At 38.0% G+C, this 17,216-nt stretch overlaps 1 protein-coding gene and 1 long non-coding RNA gene across 2 annotated transcripts in view; one reads left to right on the forward strand and one right to left on the reverse strand.

Moving 5' to 3' along the window:
- The window catches only part of LOC121038694 (uncharacterized), a 61,919-nt gene extending 44,822 nt beyond the window's left edge, over positions 1-17,097 (reverse strand). The window contains exon 1 of the long non-coding RNA XR_005794451.1: positions 16,867-17,097. This is a non-coding gene — a long non-coding RNA (uncharacterized LOC121038694). The remainder of the gene's footprint in view (positions 1-16,866) is intronic.
- The window catches only part of NELL2 (neural EGFL like 2), a 397,486-nt gene that overhangs the window by 48,203 nt on the left and 332,067 nt on the right, over positions 1-17,216 (forward strand). The gene's annotated exons all lie outside the window — the stretch shown is intronic.

Consider the following 17,216-nt stretch of genomic DNA (forward strand, 5'->3'; position numbering starts at 1 on the left):
CATGCACCTTCACATGCTGTTCCTTTCTTCAAGTGCCCACATCTTTGACAAAAATTAAATCCTACTCGGAAGCACACCCATGTTCTCTCAACTGGGTGACAGCCTCACCAGTTTGCCAGATGCCTTACTCCATGTTGAACAATTACTGGGGGTGAGAAAGAAAACTGCGGCATCATGAATATGCTATTGGAATAAGCTAATTCCATTTCTGAAAGATATTTGAAAGCAAGTTTTCAGTCTTCAATTGTAGTGTACTTTGCCAATATATTCATTAAATATATAGATATAAATATGTAGATGTATCTATATATTTAATGAATATTCTGAGGTTCTCTCAAGGCAGGAGTATGGAATCATAATATAATAAATTGAATAAAAAAAGGGAGAGGAAATTCAATTTCAATTTGTTCAAAGAAATATGCATTGAACCCCAGACTTACGCCTGGCATTATGCTTGGCTCTGAGTGCACAGTAATGAATAAGATAGACATAAGACTTGCTCTTACAGAGCTTTTAGTCTAGTGGGAAAGGTGGAAAAAGCTTTTACTGTATAGAATCCTGATCACAGAAGAAAAAAAAAATCATGGAAATAAAAACTATTTATTTATTTCGTTAGAAATAAATTTTATAAATAAATAAATAAATAAATAAATAAATAAATAAATTTATAAATAAAGTAAAAAAAAATTTAAGTGGTAACACATGACCACTTAAAAAAGTCAGAACTAAAGGGAGCCTGGGTGGCTCAGTTGGTTATGAGTCCAGCTCTTGATCTCAGCTCAGGTCTTGATCTCAGGGTCCTGAGTTCAAGGTCCACACTGGGCCCCATGCTGGGCATGGAGCTTACTTAAAAAAAAAAAATTGAATTAACAAAATTCAAAAATTAAGGAGAATTAACAAAATAAAATAAGAATAATAACAACAATAATAATATAAGAGGCTTTGGCTCTTAAGGGACATGATCCTGATGAATATGAGTTCCATCCGTGACAATGGCTGAGCTGAGAACAGAGGACCCATTACCAGGACGTCTTGCAAAAAGAATGCATATTGCATATGGATCGCATTTTCTTTTTTAAAATTTTTTTTTCAACGTTTTTTATTTATTTTTGGGACAGAGAGAGACAGAGTATGAACGGGGGAGGGGCAGAGAGAGAGGGAGACACAGAATCGGAAACAGGCTCCAGGCTCCGAGCCATCAGCCCAGAGCCTGACGCGGGGCTCGAACTCACGGACCGCGAGATCGTGACCTGGCTGAAGCCGGACGTTTAACCGACTGCGCCACCCAGGCGCCCCTGGATCGCATTTTCTAGCAACTTTTAAAAGAGATCACTGTAGTGGAGTGGCTGGGACAATCAACTCTGGCATCACACCACCTATATATGAATCCCAGGTCTCCCACTATCAGCTATATGACCTTAGTGAAGATATTTAACTTCTCTGTACCTGACTTTCTTCCTCTGTAATATGGGTATCTCATTGGACTAATATGAGAATTAGTAAGATGATTCTCTTACAACAATGTCTGACACGTAGGAAGCACTCAATAACAGTAGTTATGTTTTCATCAGGGAAAAATGAGGTCTTAAATTGAATATGAGGTACAGAAAATAAAATTACTATTTTGAACACCTGGGTTTTGTCAATTAAAATAACATATCATCTTCAGAATGAAACAGGATGCAACAGTAGTCAAGCCAAAAGGAAAAAAAAAAAATTTGATGTGTGGATAAAGAGAATAGAAAAGCAAAAAGTTGAAAAACATACCTGAAATGTTGGCAAAATAGTTGTCAGTAACAGTGATACAATTTGCTGTGTATGAGGGAGGAAACTAAAGACAATGGAAAAAAATATGAAATGAAAAAAGAATGTGCTTTATCCTAAGTTGGAGGCATTTGAGGCATATTCTTATGTACAATCAATAACAACCTGAAGTACTGAGATAAATAACAAGCGAAAATAAGTTGTCAATTTCTTTTCGTTGCTAAAAAAAATTATGATACAAAACTGCTGCGAATTTTACACAGGAGGTTTTGCTCAGAAACTTAAGATCTCCATAAAAAAATCATTTGTTGAACCCATTTTGAATGTATAGTAGTGATCTAGAGATAAAAGAAGCAGGCTTTTGTTATATCTTAGCAACTAGGAAGAATGCTCTGTAGAAGTTAACGAGGAGATTTTGCATGCCCTAGAGGATTTTGTCCTCTTGATCAATAGCTTGCATAATTTCACTATAGCAAATTCTAATAGTAGCTACCATTTATTGAATGCTTACTACATGCCAGACACATAGTAGGCATGTTTTTATTCGTTATTCTTGTATTCAACAAATATTTCCTGACACCTACAATGTGCCAAGCACTGTGTAAGTATTAAGAATAAAGCAGTAAATACACCTGTAAAAATGGAGCTTAGGTCATGGAGTGAGGGGGGGTGCATTGGCAATACACAAGTAAATATATCATAAATATAAATTAAGGGAGGGGGTTAGGAAGTGCTTGGTATGTATGTTGGGGGGTTTTGCAATTGGAAATCAGATTGTTTGGGAAGACCTCACCGAAAAGGTGAGAAGGTGACTTTGGAAAGAAGTAAAGCAGCTGTGCGGGAGAAGAGCATTCCAGACAGCAAAAACTGGGTATGTGACATTCCTGAGGCAGGAACATACTGGGCTGGTTCGAGGAACACCCAAGATGTGCTGAAGAGAGTAAGTGGGGGAGATAGTGAAAGATTTGGTCAGAGGAGTATAGGTTGGCCCTGGGTAACATTTCATGTAGCTGTTCATGAAAGTCCAAGGGGATGGCATATCCTTTTCTCAGAAGATCTAGTGGCAGCAGTTATATTTTTAGATTAGTCTGTGGCTGTTCATAAGGACTCTTTTGCCCAAGTGTGCCTGGACCATGGTTGAGATTTGCTCATCGGAGGCACAGAGCCTGGTGCTCATCACATAGGTGGACCTCTACAAATACCTGTTGAATAAATGAATAAATTAAGGCAACGAATCTTATGAGCTGGCTCTGAAATTAATTCGTTGTGTGATTTTGAACAAACTACGTGACTCGTCTTTGTCTTGGTGTGCAAAATTAGAACTTCCCCAGCTTCTGCTGTGATTGTAAGTGATGGCCAGTCTTCCCAGCAAGTCCCTTACTTAGCACTGTGAATGTTAACAGTCAGCCTGCACAGGGAAAGAAGGATGGCCCCAGCACCCCTCACCACTCGCACATTTCTTTTCCTGCTCACTCAGCAACTCTGTCGTTCAGTTTGCATTCTCAGCTCCAGCCTTTGGCCAAGACAGTAAAGCTGGAAATAGAGGCTGGCCCTGGCATGGTGACAGAACTCTTGAAGCATTTCTTCCTGTCAGAGGGTTTGATGATATGTGTGCACAGACACTTTGGCTGAGCTCACGCTGATTCTGGGTCCCTGCCAGACTCTTAAGATACTAACATAAACTTATCTTTGTTCTCAAGCCATGTATTTGGGAAACATGTTCTGGACTTTCCATCTAGCAACTACATGTTCATCGAAAAGAAGATTCTAATGTCAGTAGCTAAGCACTAGTAAGAATTATGTGATGAGTCAGGGAGGATTTTGAATTATTGTGTCTTGAGGTCTGAATTTAAGAGATGTTCTTTATTTTTTTTTTTAAGTTTTTTTTTTCAACGTTTATTTATTTTTGGGACAGAGAGAGACAGAGCATGAACGGGGGAGGGGCAGAGAGAGAGGGAGACACAGAATTGGAAACAGGCTCCAGGCTCTGAGCCATCAGCCCAGAGCCTGACGCGGGGCTCGAACTCACGGACTGCGAGATCGTGACCTGGCTGAAGTCGGACGCTTAACCGACTACGCCACCCAGGCGCCCCTAAGAGATGTTCTTTAAAGGTGTGGGTTCTGTATAGCCTTTGAAAAAAAAAAAGAGAATGATTTCAGATGATAGCAGTGGCAGAACCAAATAAAAATCTTCCTTTGAAAATGAAATTCTTATGATGTCTATATTTACCATTTCTGGAGGTGAGTTCATAGGGTGAAGGGAGAAATCTAAGTAAAACTAGCTTTTGGATGTCACTAACAATATGCTAGCCCTTAGCCCTTCTAAGGAGGGTTACTTTGTCTCTTAATGCTAGACAAAGCCCTGTCTTTTAATAGAAAACCTTAAGTAAGGCCAGAAGCCAGCAGACTGGCTGGGTCCACGTGGATGCTTTATTCTGTTTAGATGAACAGTAAGTATTGCAGTGTTTTGGCAAAAGCAGCCAATGCTCACTCTGCTTGTCCATTGGCAGTTAAAAATAAGGGCTGTGTGGTGGGATAAGTTTTTAAACCAGTGACTCATAGCTCTTGGAGACTGATATCATTTGATAAGGCAGTAAATCAGTGCTGTGCTCAGAACACTATATATATATTTTTTAACCAAAAAGGCTCACAATAGTTTGTTAACCATAATCACATTTCCAGTTCTCTTTTCCTTGCTTATTCCTATGGACTAATTTTAATCAGCATTATTTTGCATTATGATAACTGAATCATTAAGGTGAATGACATAAACAGGCCAACCCTGATGTGGCATAGTTTAATATGACAACAGGAAGAACTTGCATTTAAATATTGCATAGTGGTTTTTTAAGTGGACTTGACCCTCCTCAGCCCTGGGATAGATAGGCTTTAGTTATTATGCTATCCTTAAAGCAGGTGCAGGGAGGTTGTGTTTGGCTCAGGAAAGAGGTGGGACAAAGCCTTGACCCAAAGCTTCTGAGCAAGTTCCAAGCTTGTATCTTTCACCATGCTGTCTCTAGAACTGTTTGAAACAACATTTGTCTTATTTTTCTTAGAAAGTTTCAGTTGAGGTGTGTGAGTAGTTCAAAGTGTGTAGAGAATGTAAAGAATGTTGACTGAAAGCTAACCTTCTCTCATGTCCCCAGTGGGCATCTCTTTTACCTTCCACTGTCACAAGTGAGCAAGAGTGTGCTGTGGAAGGAAGGGCATCTTTGTTATAAAAATTCTGTTTTCCCCACTTACCATCCTTTTTTCATATCATTCTCCCTTTGAGATACTGCCTCTTTATGCTGATCTTTTTGCTTTTACACTTTTTCTTTTTGCTATTTAATGTTATCAATCTCCTTTTTCTCTTTGTACTGCGCTTAGTCCAATTCTCCTTCCAGAATCATTTTATTATTTTCTGTGGTCCTATTGTTTCAACAAAACTTCATAAATAGTCTTGAAGTGTGAGGCCCTTTCAAGCTACATGTGGAGTAAGGGAGATGTCTGAGTGTGTGGTTGGCTAAGCAAATCTGAACCACTCTGCCTTGAACCCTGGAGTAGAAACCAAGATACTCTGATGATTTTTTTTTTAATGTTTATTTTTGAGAGAGACAGAGATGGAGTGCAAGCCGGAGGGGAGGGGCAGAGAGAAAGGGAGACACAGAATCTGAAGCAGGCTCCAGGTTCTGAGCTGTCAGAACAGAGCCCAGACACGGGGCTCGAACCCATGAACCCCGACATCATTATCTGAGCCTCAGTCAGCCACTCAACCGACTGAACCACCCAGGCACCCCCTCTGATGGTTGTTAATGTAAAACGAAGGGAACAGAGAAAGAGTCCAGAATCACTCCGTCATCATCCCAGGCTTTGTGACAGTCAATGTGTGGAAGAAACATATTGTTGCCTGCTTTCATTGTTCATTGTACTTCATTGCTAAGTAGTGTTCCATCGTATGAATTTATCACAATTCATTTATCCATTTATTAGTCCGTAGATATTTGTGCTATTTCTACATTTGGTTAAAATGAATAAAGCTACTATAAACATTCAGAGATGGGCCTTTTTGAGGAAATCTGATTTTATTTTTCTAGAATAAATACCCAAGAGTGAGCATTTCACTTTATAAGAAGTTTCTAAACAGGTTTCCAAAAAGCCTGTACCATTTTGATTCCCTCCAGCAAGAGTCAGAGTTTATGTCAGTCTGCATCTGATTGGCACTTGGAAATGACAGCCTGTTTAATTTTAGCCATTCTGTTAATTCTGTATTTCACTGTGATTTTAATTTGGGTTTTCTTAATGAGTAATGATGTGGGGAACTTTCCATGTACTTTCTTGCCATCTATATATCTCTTTTTGTAAAGTGTCTAAATATTTTGTTTTCTTTTTTAATTGAATTTTTTGTCTTAGTGAAATATAAAAGTTCTTTATATCATTTCATTAGAAGTCCTTTATTAGATATATGTTCAAGTATCATTGTTAAAAAATTATCATTTATCTGGGTACCTGGCTGGCTCAGTAGGAAAAGCATGAGACTCTTGGTCTCAGGGTTGTGAGTTGGAGTCCCATGTAGGGTATAGAGATTACTTAAATAAATAAAACTTTGAAAATTATCATTTATATCTAGATGAGTAGATAAAGAAGATGTGATATATATATATATATATATACATAATATATTATATATAATGGAATATTACTCAGCCATAAAAAATAGTGAAATCTTGCCATTTATAATAACATGGATGGGTGTAGGGAATATAATGTTAAGTGAAGTTAAGTCAGTCAGAGAAAGACAAATACCATATGATTTCATTCATATGTGGAATTTAAGAAACAAATGAACAAGGAGAAAAAGAAATAAACCAAAAAACAGACTCTTAGCTACAGAGAACAAAGTGATGGTTACCAGAGGGGAGTCTGGGTGGCTCAGTTGGTTGAGTGTCTGACTCTTGATTTCTGCTCAAGTCATCATCCCGGGTTGTGGGATTGGGCCCCACTTTGGGCTCTGCGCTGAGTGTGGAGTTTGCTTAAGATTCTCTCTCTCTCTCTGCCCTACTCCCCTGTTTGTGTGTGTGCTCTATGAAAACAAAACAACCCCCCACCCCCAAACTGCCCCCAAATCCTTATGGTTACCAGAGGGGAGGTGGGTGAGGTAATGAGTGAATTGGTGAAGGGGATTAAGAGTACACTTATCATGATGACACTGAGTAATGTATAGAATTGCTGAAACTATATTGTACACTTGAAACTAATATAATACTGTATGTTAATTATACTGGAATTAAAATTTAAAAAATTATAAATTATCCATTGAAATATCTATGCTTTCATAAAAAATCAAGAAGCATATATGTGAGTCTATTCCTATGCTCTTTGGTTTATTCCATTAATTTATATGTCTGTCCTCATCCTAATATTGTGTTGATGTATAGCTTTATAGAAGCTTGAAGTCAAATGGTGTGAATCCTCTAATTTTTCTTTTTCTTTAATGTTTATTTATTATTGAGAGAGAGAGAGACAGAGTGTGAATGGGAAAGGGGCAGAGAGAGAGAGAGGGAAACACAGAATCTGAAGCAGGCTCCAGGCTCTGAGCTGTCAGCACAGAGACAGATGCAGGGCTGGAACCCATGAACCATGAGATCATGATCTGAGCTGAAGTTAGATGCTTAACTGACTGAGCCACTCAGGCACCGCTAATTTTTCTCTCTTTCAATTATTTTTGGCTTTTCTATTTTCTTTGCCTTTACATATAAATTTTAGAATCAGCTTATCAATTGCTATCAAGTAGCCTACTGGTATTTTGACTGGAATTGTCTTAAATCTGTAGATCTATATAAGTAGACCTACAGTATTGTTACCTTAACATGAAATCTTCTTATCAATGAGCATGATAAATCTTTTCATCCATTTAGACCTCCTTTAATTTCCATCAGCAATGTTCCCTAATTCTCAGTGTTAAATCTTGTCTATAGATTTATCCATTTGCATTTTTGTCTTTTAATGCTATTATAAGTGGTATTGTTTTTTATTTATATTTTCAATGATTCCTTTCAACCATGTAGACACACAATTGATTTCTGTATTGTTGACCTTATATTCCGTAACATTGCTAAATTCACTTACTAGTTCTAATAGCTATTAGAATAGCTTTTTCAAAAAAAAAAAAAAAAGAATAGCTTTTTCAAAGATGCTTTTGGAATTTTTAAATGTAGATGACCAAATTGTCTAGGGAAAAAAATTATTATTTCTTCCTTTCCTACCTGAATGGTTTTTATTTCTTTTTCTTGGCTTGTTAATGCAGGATCTTTTAAAATATCCTTTATTAAATTGAGAAATGCCCTTCTATTTTTATGTCACAGTGGGTTATTTATTTTGTCATCAATAGTTGAATTTTGTCAAATGCTTTTCTTGCATCAATTGATATGATCATGTGATTTACATTTTTTAGATTGTAAAGTAGCAGATTACATTGATTTTATTTTATTATTATTTTTTTAATGTTTATTTATTTTTGAGACAGAGAGACAAAGCACGAATGGGGAGGGTCAGAGAGAGAGGGAGACACAGAATCTGAAACAGGCTCCAGGCCCCAGCTGTCAGCACAGAGCCCGACGCGGGGCTTGAACTCACGGACCATGAGATCATGACCTGAGCCGAAGTCGGACGCTTAACCGACTGAGCCACCCAGGCACCCCAAACATTAATTGATTTTAAAGTGTTGAATCAGGGGAACCTGGGTGGCTCAGTCAGTTAAGCGTCTGACTTCAGCTCAGGTCATGATCTCACAGTTCGTGAGTTTGAGCCCCACATACGGCTCTGTGCTGACAGCTCAGAGCCTGGAATGTTTGTTGTTCTTTTTATATATTGTTTGATTTGATTTACTAATATTTTGTTGAGGATTTGCATGTATGTTCAAAAGATACGTGTTCTGTCTATGTTCTATTTTGTTTTTTGTTTTTCGTTGTCTTTGGTTTTGGTATGAGTAATGCTAGTCTTTTAAAAAGAGTTGAAAATTGTTCCTACCTCTTCTATTTTGTGGAATATTTGTGTCTTCCTGATGTTATTTCTTATTTAAATGTTTGGTGGAATTTGGCATTGGAATTATCTGGGACTAGAGATTGCCATTGATTATGAGAGAGGAATGTAAGAAGTTTCTAAATAGAATTGTGGATTTGTCAGTTGCTTCCTTCAGTTCTGTCACCATTTCTCTAGGGCAAATGCTTCATATATTTTGAAGCTTTGCTATTATGTGCAGACACACTTATGATTATTATGTCTTCTTGTAAATTCATCCTTTTATTGTTGTGTAATGTACCTCTTTTTTCCCTGGTAATTTTCTTTGATCTAAAGTTTACTTTTTTGACATTAATATAACCACTTGAACTTTCTTTTGATTGATGATTGCATAGTGTATTTTTTTCTTATTCCTTTTGCCTTAAATTTACCACATTATATTTTAAATGAATTTTTTAATAGCATATAGTTGTGTTATATTTTTCAATTTCATTCTGACAACCATGGTCTTTTAATTGTTGTGTTTAAACCACTTATATTTAATGCCATTATTGATATGTTTGGATTTTGGTCTACAATTTTATTATTTCTTTTGTCTCTATTCCTTCTACTTGTCTTAACCCTTTCCTGCCTTCTTTCAAGTTATTTGAATATTTTTTCATATTCCAGGTCATCTATTGTACCTTTTAACTATATCTTTGTATAACTTTTTAAATTAATGTTCTAGGGGCGCCTGGGTGGCGCAGTCGGTTAAGCGTCCGACTTCAGCCAGGTCGTGACCTGGTCACGTGAGTTCGAGCCCCGCGTCGGGCTCTGGGCTGATGGCTCGGAGCCTGGAGCCTGCTTCCGATTCTGTGTCTCCCTCTCTCTCTGCCCCTCCCCCGTTCATGCTCTGTCTCTCTCTGTCCCAAAAAAAATAAAATAAAAAACGTTGAAAAAAAAATAAATTAATGTTCTAGATAATAAAATATACTACTTAATTTTTCCTGTCTACTTAGAGTTCATATGTTACCACTTCAATTAGAATATAGAAACTTTACCACCATATTGGTTCCTTTATCCTCATCTCTTTATGTTGTGATTGTTTTATACATTAAATATATATACTTTGAAACCCCTTTAGACAATTTTACTTTATTAAATTAATTTATATTTTTTAATATTTATTTTTGAGAGAGAGAGAGAGACAGCATGAGCAGGGGAGGGGCAGAGAGATAGGGAGACACAGAATCTCAAGCAGGCTCCAGGCTCTGAGCTGTCAGCACAGAGACAGATGATAGCTTAAACTCATAAACCACGAGATCATGACCTGATCTGAAGTTGGACACTTAATGGACTGAGTCACCCAGGTGCCCCTCCCTTTAGACAATTTTAAAATAATTCTTTCAATCAGTATGATAACCAGGAGAATGTCTCTTTTTTTTTTTTTTAATTTTTTTTTTTTAACGTTTATTTATTTTTTTGGGACAGAGAGAGACAGAGCATGAACGGGGGAGGGGCAGAGAGAGAGGGAGACACAGAATCGGAAACAGGCTCCAGGCTCTGAGCCATCAGCCCAGAGCCTGACGCGGGGCTCGAACTCACGGACCGCGAGATCGTGACCTGGCTGAAGTCGGACGCTTAACCGACTGCGCCACCCAGGCGCCCCGAGAATGTCTCTTTATAGATGTCCACACCCTAATCCCCAGAACCTGTGAATATGTCCCCTGACATGAAAAAGGACTTTGTACAAATGATTAAGGGTAAAGGCCTTCAGGTGGAGGAATTATCCTAGATTATCCAGATGACCCCAATGTCAGCATATAAGTGCTTAAAAGCTGAGGACCTTTCCAAACTGTAGTCAGAGAAACAGAGGATGCACTGTCAGAAGGATTTAGTCTGCTGTTGCTGGCTTTGAAGATGGAAGGGGGTAATGAGCCAAGGAATGCACTCTCTAGAAGTTGAAAAAGGGTTTTCCTAGAGACTTCAGAAAGGAATACAACCTTATCAACACTTTGAGATTAGCCTGATGAGACCAGTATCAGATTTATGACCTACAGAACTGTAAGATCATAAATTTGTATTATTTCAAGCTGCTAAATTTGTGGTTGTTATACCAGCAATAAAAAATGAATACAACCATCAAACATATTTTACAATACTCAAGAAAAGAATAGTCTATTATGTTTACCTAGATATTTACCATTTCTGTTGCTATTTCTTGATTTCTGATATGCTAGTTGTCTTTCAGTTATTATTTCCATTCTGTTTGAAGAACTTCCTGTAGCAATTCTTTCAAAGTAGTCCTGCTGACAACCAGTTCTTTCAGCTTTTCTTCATCTGAGAATATTTTTTTCCTTCATCTTTATTCCTGAAGGATATTTTCACCAGATACAGAATTCTGGGATGACAGTATTCTTGAACACTTTAAAAAATGTTATTCCCCTCCATCTAGCCTTTGTGGTTTCTGATGAGAAGTCTGTATTCATTTAAATTGTTGCTTCCCTATAAATAATGTGTCATTTTTCTCTGATTGCTTTCAATGTTTTTTCCTTTGTGATAGTTTTCTTTTTTTATTGTTTTCAGCAGTTTAATTATGATATGGTTGGTCATGGATGACTTTGAGTTTATCCTCTTTGGGATTTACTGAGCTCCTTGAATCCACAAGTTTACATATTTTGACAAACTCAAGGAGTCTTAGGCCATTATTTCTTGAAATACTTATTTTGGTATTGAACTCTCTCGGGATTCTGATGAAATAGTGTCCTTTTGATTTCATCTCACAAATTACTGCTGCTATATTAATTAAAAAAATTGTTCCCTCTGTTGTTCAGATTGGATAATTTCAATTGACCTATCAAGCTCACTCTTTCCTCTGTCATCTCTAGTACTGAGCTCATTTTAATGAGTTTAAAATTTTTGGTTATTATGCTTTTCAGGTCTAAAATTTCTACTTTTATTTATTTGCTACCACTTTCTGTCTTCTTATTTGTTTCAAGAGTATTTGCCTTTATTTTTTGGGAGCATTTTTGTAATAGCTCTTTAATGTCTTTTTTTAAAAAATTAATTCCAATGTCTGTGTCATCTTGGCATTAGTGTTTGTTGATTATATTTTTCTCATGTAAGTTGAAATTTCCCTGGTTTTTCATATGCTAAATAATTTCAGATTATATCCTGAATATTTTAATTTTGTTTATTTATTTATTTTGAGAGAGAGAGAGAGAGAGAGAGAGAGAGAGAGAGTGAGAGTGAGAAAATAAGAGAGACAGAGAGCAAGAGAGAGAATTCCAAGTAGGGTTCTCAAGGTCAGCACGGAGCCTGATGTGGGGCTTACCCTCACGGACCATGAGATCATGACCTGAGCTGAGATCAAGAGTCAGATGCTTAACTGACTGAGCCACCCAGGCAGCCCCTGAATATTTTAATATTATGTTATGAGACTCTGAGTTTTGTTCAGTACTATAGAGAATGTCTTTTTCTTTCTTTCTTTCTTTTTTTTTCAAGCAGGCAAATGCCTCAATTGGATTTAGACTGCAAATTTTGACTAGCCTTTTATAGGCAGTCTGTGACTTGGGTGGTGGTTTATTCTTAGAAGTACTCAGTGCCAGTATGGTTGTACTTCAAACGCTGGTCTTCTTTCTCAGTTTGCCTGCTGCTATTTAATTTTCTGAGTCCTCAAATACTACATGCATTCTGTCCAGATTCGATAGCATTCAATGGGAGAGAGAGAGGGGAGTGTGCTTATTGCCTCTTACCCAGAATTAGAATCTCATATCTTTAACTTTTGAAAGATTTTTACTTGTTGCTTAAATATTTCCTATAACGGTGTCTGCTTCCATTCTCTCTAGTCTCTTATTCCATATCTTTTAAGTAGTTTGTGTTGGATCTTCTAACTCTAATATTCATAGATTTTTTTGTGTGTTTCATCTTATTCTTGGTGCATTCTCAGTTCTCAATTTTTGTTCTCCATTTTTTTGTTCACTAATTTTCAGGTCTATTTTATCTGCTGCTTTTTTTATAGCCATTTTTTTAAAGTTTATTTATTAAATTTTGAGAGGGAGAGAAAGAAAGTGGGGGAGGGGCAGAGAAAGGGGGAGAAAGAGAATCCCAAGCAGGCTCTGCACTGTCAGCCTGGAGCCCAATGCAGGCCTCAACTCACAAACCACGAGATCACAACCTGAGCCAAAACCAAGAGTCAGGTGCTGAACTGACTAAGCCACCCAGGCGCCCCTAGCCAATGTTTTTTAAATATTGTTTTTAAAGATACCTGTATTTCCAGAAGTTCTATTTGATTTCCTTTGAAATCTGCCTAATCGTGGGGCGCCTGGGTGGCGCAGTCGGTTAAGCGTCCGACTTCAGCCAGGTCACGATCTCGCGGTCTGTGAGTTCGAGCCCTGCATCAGGCTCTGGGCTGATGGCTCAGAGCCTGGAGCCTGCTTCCGATTCTGTGTCTCCCTCTCTCTCTGCCCCTCCCCCGTTGATGCTCTGTCTCTCTCTGTCCCAAAAATAAATAAAAAACGTTGAAAAAAAATTAAAAAAAAAAAAAAGAAATCTGCCTAATCTTTTCTCATACAATTCTTTTTTTAAATTTTTTTTTTTTCAACATTTATTTATTTTTTGGGGACAGAGAGAGACAGAGCATGAACGGGGGAGGGGCAGAGAGAGAGGGAGACACAGAATCGGAATCAGGCTCCAGGCTCCGAGCCATCAGCCCAGAGCCCGACGCGGGGCTCGAACTCACGGACCGCGAGATCGTGACCTGGCTGAAGTCGGACGCTTAACCGACTGCGCCACCCAGGCGCCCCAACAATTCTATTCTTTCATTATTTTTTTGTATTCCTTCACAAAAAAATTGGATCATTTAACATACTTATTTTATACTTTCACATTTTTATGATATTCTGAGTTCATGAGATACTAATGGTCTTTTTCTGTGTGGTGTCTCCTGACTGTCTTTCATGGTACTTTATTCCAGTGTTGTTGTCGTCGTCGTTGTTGTTGTTGTTATTATTATCAATATTATTATATTGTGATCTTATCCTCATCAGAAATTTTCCTCACATGCTAGAGGTGCTGGAAGGTCCCTTAATAGAAGTTTTACATTTTCTTCTTCAGGACACTCTGTGGGTCTTATTCTAATTTCTGTCTGTAGAATTCCTACACCAGTAGGGAGTGTAATTTTATACTGTGTGTCTGCAAGTGGCAAGGCTTGAGATTTGACATTTATTATAGATGACTTTATTTTCCACCTGTGGTCATGTGCAGCTGGAAGGCACTTTTGTCACATCTTAGACAAATGTACAAAATTTTTTAAAGTTTCTTTTTATATACAGTATAATCCTTCAAAGCTTCCTATTTTTATCAGAGGGACCACTAACACCTTCACCTCTTCTGGCTTTGGCCATAATTCATTGTTTCCAGTTCTTGTGTGGATATTAAAATCCTACCCCATTGTCTTAGGGCCCCCATTGAGTCTGAAGCCCTATGTCCTGCCCTCGCCCAATCGTTGAATTGGCTACTTTGTTCTCTGCCAATCTCCAGCTACTTTTTTCCTCATAGCATCTGAGAAATTTCTTTCTTCTTTTTTTTTTAAACTTTTTTTTAATGTTTTATTTATTTTTGAGACAGAGAGAGACAGAGAATGAGCAGGGGACGGTGCAGAGGGAGAGGGAGACAGAGAATCCAAAGCAGGCTCCAGGCTCTGAGCTGTCAGCACAGAACCCAATGCAGGGCTCGAACTCACAAACCGTGAGATCATGACCTGAGCCGAAGTTGGATGCCCAACTGACAGAGGCACCCAGGAGCCCCTCTTTCTTCTTATGAATAAAAAAATATTAAACATTTTGTTTAGGTTTGTATATGGTAGAAGGGAATCCTTTCAGGGTCAGTAGAATCTATTATTTCAATTGAACTTTTCATTATGTGGTGAGTATTTACCTTAGTTTTCTGTGAATGCTGAAACAAATTGCCACAAAGTTAGTGGATTAAAACTGCAAAAATTTATTATAGTTCTATAGCTCAAAAGCTTCAAATGAATCTCACTGGACTAAAATCAAGGTATTGGCAGGGTTCTGTTCTGCTCCAAGGATGTAGGGGGAATCCTTTTTCTCATATTTTCCAGCTTCTTGAGGCTGTGCACTGACATACCTAGGCTCACGGTCCTTCTGTAGTCTTCCATCTGCATAGACAGCAACAGCAAAACAAATTCTTCTCATTTTAGGCCACTCTGAACTCTTCTGCCATTCTCTTGCACATGTAAAGACTTTTGTGATTTTATTGGTCACATCCAAACAATCCAGGATAATCTATTTTAAAGTCACCTGAATAGAAATCGTAATTCCATCCTCAACCTTAAATCCCTTTACTAGGTGAGGTAACATTCACGAGTTCTAGTGATTAGGACATGTATTTTTGGAGGGTGGGGAAGGCCATTATTATGCCTCCCATAGTGACTTCAAGCAAACGTTTTGACATTATCTGAAGGAAGTTTCAGTGTATGCTGATTTAATACATAAGGCAACGATAACATAAAGGAAGATAAAAGGACCAATATCCTGGTAAAGTTTCCACATTCCAATGGAAGTGGTAGCATAGAGACTACCTCATACTTCATCTACCATAGAGGATATGGTGAAAAGTTAAGTATGTGTGTTGTATTCCCTAGAGCATCAATTTAAGAAGCTACACAAAAAGGTATAATTACAGGACATATAGATAAAATGAAATTTTAAAAATACTGGCATTAAGTGGATAGAGACCAGGGATGCTATTAATCATCCTACAAGGCACAGGACAGTCCTAACAAAGAAGTGTCCAACCTTAAAATGTCCATAGCTCTAAAGTTGAGAACCCCTACCCAGGCTGATAACCCTGCCGTACCTAATACAATGACTTACCTTTCTTACAGGTTTCCAAAGCTTTATACTTTAGTTTTATAGAAATAGCTCACTCTTCTCTGTCTCTCTCTGTAGTCATATTTTAATGGCTTCCATTACTTTAATTAGGTCACATAATTATAGTAGCAGTTTCAACTGCAATAATTTTGGATACGAAATACCACTCTTCTGGAGAGAGCATAAGTGGGGGGGGGGGCTAGAGATAAGCTTACTGACCATCAGCTTTCAGCATATAAGAGGTGAGCATCAGAGAGATTGGAGAGTATTCCTGATTCTGTGATTTGGTTGAGAACATATAGGTTGGGAGAACTTCTACGTGTAAATATGTATGTATATGTATATTTACTTTTCCTTCTTATTAGAATATTAAATAATTCCATTATCTGAAATTTATGTAACATTTATAGATACTTATTACAATCCAATATTTCTGATGTACTCCTATAGAAAAATCTTTATTTTCCTGATGAATAATTTCCTTTGAATTAAACAATTCAACTAGATTATGTTTTTTTTTTCAAATTTAGGAAATTTCATACAATACTTCCTGTAAGTACTGGAATATTTCTTTCTTAAAGTTTAAAAAATTTCAAATAGATTCAAGTGGAAAATTTGATAGAGAAAATTAAAAATTAAACTGAAAAAATGTCCAGATTCTGTTTTTTTCCTTAAAAATTCCAAGAATAGAGCTAAAACATCCCCCTCATCCCATTATAGTATAATATAGTACATATTTCTCTACTGGAGACTCAGACTGTACCCTATAGTTATTTTGGTAACTAGCTGTGCAGCATCCTGTTAGAGAATTCAGAATCTATTTGGATGGAAGGTTAAGAAACTCAATCTTTGGAGCAATTAACATTTTAATCACTTTTGAAATTCTTTTCAATATGGGCATTGAATTTTGTTATTTGAGATTTACCTCAGAATTTTAGGGCTGTGTTGAAAAATATGTGCAATTGACCTTGAATATACTTTTGTGCGTTGAGAATTAGACCTCAAATGACCTCGCTGTTATGGTCCTAGCGTGTAAGTGGGAAGGGTGTGTAGAGCCTGCTTGAGTGCTTGAGTGTGGTCAACAATGGGAGCAGGGCGCTCTTCTTTCTTGCCCAGGCTCTGCCTTCCGCTTATTTCTCTCTTCTCTCTCTGCTCTGTTTCTCTTATGCATGCATGGATCCATCCATCCATCCATCCGTCTGTCCATCCATCCATCCATTTATCCACCTACCTATCATTTCTTCTTTTCAGCGTGGACAGGCACACTCGCTCTGCTGCCCTTGTCTCCTGCTGTGTGCTGGTCCTGGAGAACCAAGAGTCCGGTTCTCGGCGCTGTTTGGCAGGGGGCGCTCTAGGTCCCGGAGCTGTCCAGCAGTTCCAGGATAAGTTCTCCCCGACGCCTTCCGTGTCTGGGAAGCTCTCCAGCGCCCCGCCCCGGGCAGGGAATCTCTCCGTTAGGGCTCGCAGGGATTTCCAGGCTCGCCTCCCGCCTCCCCCTGTCTCTCTCTACTTCGTCCGGCCCCACCAGGAGAGTCTAGTTGGCTTTGGCAGCCCTCCGCCGCAAGCCCCAGAGAGGGAGTT

The sequence above is a fragment of the Herpailurus yagouaroundi genome, unplaced genomic scaffold (assembly GCF_014898765.1).
Source record: "Herpailurus yagouaroundi ecotype Mexico unplaced genomic scaffold, PumYag 166, whole genome shotgun sequence".
In the NCBI taxonomy this organism is placed as follows: Eukaryota; Metazoa; Chordata; class Mammalia; order Carnivora; family Felidae; genus Herpailurus; species Herpailurus yagouaroundi.